This window comes from Calidris pugnax, unplaced genomic scaffold, assembly GCF_001431845.1.
Source record: "Calidris pugnax isolate Ruff unplaced genomic scaffold, ASM143184v1 scaffold17, whole genome shotgun sequence".
Classification (NCBI taxonomy): Eukaryota; Metazoa; Chordata; class Aves; order Charadriiformes; family Scolopacidae; genus Calidris; species Calidris pugnax.
This window is the reverse complement of record NW_015090794.1, coordinates 516,643-519,395: the sequence shown is the minus strand read 5'-3', so window position 1 is coordinate 519,395 and position 2,753 is coordinate 516,643. Positions and strand designations below refer to the sequence as shown.

Sequence of the window (2,753 nt, the reverse complement as noted above, 5' to 3'; positions counted from 1 at the left end):
AAAAAAAAAAAAAGAAAAGGCAAACCAACCCACACCAACCAACCAACCAACCAACCCACCCACCCTCCACGCTGAGGCTGAAACAGGCAGGTCCCTGCCAACTCCACAGCACGCAGCAAGCAGGGAAGAAGTCCACCCTCCCCGGGCAGGAGCGGAGTTGAGCCCGAAGGATATTTGATGACACTTTGGCGACGATGGGTCCCCCAGCATCTTCCAGAGCCCCTTTGAGGGCGAAGGCTCTGAAAGCACAGAGGGAGTTTGAAGCTAAATTCACCTGAGTCTGGATCTCTTGCTCGCTGGGATTTATAATTTTTTATTTTTTTTTCTCCAGGAGGTGGCAGGGGGAAACCGAACCAAGAAAAAAAAAAAAAAAAAACTGCAATTGCTATCCTTGGGGCTGTCCAAATGTTGTTGTTCCAAGTGAAAATATAAACCCGTTTTTTTTTTTTTTTTTTTTTTTTTTTTTTTTTTGCCTGTGGTTGGAATGGAGGGGTTGGGTCTGTGCCTAAGAAGCAGCAGCCGAACGTCGGTCCTGGGAGAAACCCGAGTGGATCTGGGGTCCCCCGCCAGCTAACTCTCCAGGACGGCCCCGCAGCCCCACGGCCGGCGGGGGTTGGTGGGGGGGGGCTGGATGCAGTGAGAGGTAAGTGAAGGCTCGGGCGTCTGCCTGCCCCAGCGAGCCGGCGCGACAGCTCCTCCGCTCCTCCGGCTCCGTCTTAATCCCAAGTCAGAGGCAAAAAACAGCAGTCTCATAGTGAGTCAATCACTTCCACCCATTGCAGCCCTAATGGAGAAATAAGATGGGGAAGTTTCGCGGCGGCAGCCTCGCCGGTGAAGTTTCCCCCCCCCTCCTTCTCCCCCCAACCCTTGCCCCCCTGCCTGAAATGTCAGTTTTGGGGGGGGGTATTTTGCAAAGCTGAGCGCCGTCACCCTGCCAGTGCCGTGGGCCCCCTCCCTCCCGGGGTTTTCGGGGAGCGCTGGTGCCTCGTTGGGCTCCCCCCTCGCCTCCATCGCTTCCCCCTGACCCGCTCGTTTTCCCGGCCAAAACTTTTGCGCACCGGCTCTTTTTTTGTTTTTTGTTTTTTTTGGAAATACCCACGCAGGGGTTATGAACCTCTGCGTGTGCACACATGTGTATGCACGCGCGTGTGCGACGCACGCTCGCCCCCTCCCCCCAACCCTTGCCCCCCTGCCTGAAATGTCAGTTTTGGGGGGGGGGATTTTGCAAAGCTGAGCGCCGTCACCCTGCCAGTGCCGTGGGCCCCCTCCCTCCCGGGGTTTTCGGGGAGCGCCGGTGCCTCATTGGGCTCCCCCCTCGCCTCCATCGCTTCCCCCTGACCCGCTCGTTTTCCCGGCCAAAACTTTTGCGCACCGGCTCTTTTTTTGTTTTTTGTTTTTTTTGGAAATACCCACGCAGGGGTTATGAACCTCTGCGTGTGCACACATGTGTATGCACGCGCGTGTGCGACGCACGCTCGCCCCAACCTCCGCTTCCCAACTGCTTGGCCCGAATGGGGTGGTGTGGGGGGGGGGGCACGCCTGGGGTGAACCTGGGATGTGGGGAGGAAGGGAAGGGGGTGCTTCGAAGGTAAACTGCAGAGCATAGAGGGGGGGGGGAAAAATAGCTAAAAAAAAAGGCAAAGCAAGCCGACAACGACAGCAGCAGCAGCATAATTGCATCACTGTAATAGTATCGGCGCTGAGCGCGAGCCAGGCTAGTAAAATTGTCCAGAAAATGAGCTGCACTAAAGTGCCTCCAGTTAGCAGCACCTGCACGCCTTCGCTGGGTGCTTGAGGCTATTTGTATTTTTAGAAGTCTCTCTTAATTATAGAGCAAAGAGTGTTAGAGGGGAAAATGGTGTGTATTTAGCAGCGTTCCTTCCCGGAGAGTTTTTGCGGCGAATCTGAGCACAAAATCACCAAATAGGGGGTTTTTCTCCCCCCTCCGCTTGTGATTTTGAACCACCTGTTTTGCAGTGGTGTCGGCAAACCAGGGCTGGGTGTTTGGTTTTGGTTTTTTTTTGGCTTTCCCGTTCTTAGAAAGCATGGCGATGACTTGGCTTGCGTGCGAAAAGGATGGGGGGCGATCCCCTTTGCCTCCCCACGGCCCCCTCTGCACCCCAAATCCACCCCGATCTCACAAAGGGCTGTGAGACCTCCCTGTTCCCAGCCACGGGGTGACACACTGGGGACAGGGGACACGCGTGCTGGTGCCGGGTCTCCCACAGGCACCAAAGAGCTGGGGATGTTTTACAGCTCGCGGCGAAAAGAAAAACAAACCCTGCAACAACTCGTTTATGCTTCTATAAAGCTCCTTCCCCTTCTCCGCCAAACTTTCCGGGGCCTTTTGTTCTGAACAGCAGGTGAAATTCCCTTTGTGTGAGCACAAAGCCACGAAGCCACCAGAAAATAATGAAAACAAGACTTAACCAAAAAAAAAAAAAATTATACAAAAAAAATAAAACAATTCCTCGCCTGCTCCTTTCAGGCCTGGAATAACAGCAAGTGTTCTGATCCGTGCCGGATAGGCTTAATAAAACACCGGCTTTGCTGGGGAAGGCACCGAAAAGGCCACTTTAATTCTTGCCTCTGATCTACAACAGGCTTTGAAATCCTGTGTTGCCTCTGCTGCTCTTTACCCGAAAGAGTTGCTTTACCTACGAAGTCGAGGTGGATTTTTTTTTTTTTTTTTTTTTTCTCTCCCCCCCAAAAAACCCCCGGGGGGACGGGGGGGGGCCCCCGGCCCCCCTATT

The 2,753-nt window shown here is 54.0% G+C and overlaps 1 protein-coding gene across 1 annotated transcript in view; it reads left to right on the top strand.

The window, feature by feature from the left end:
* Window positions 1-495: 495 nt before the first annotated feature.
* Window positions 496-2,753, top strand: part of KCNJ12 (potassium channel, inwardly rectifying subfamily J, member 12) — a 35,376-nt gene continuing 33,118 nt past the window's right edge. The window contains exon 1 of the mRNA XM_014936460.1: window positions 496-643. The gene's annotated coding sequence lies outside the window, so the exon portion shown is untranslated. The remainder of the gene's footprint in view (window positions 644-2,753) is intronic.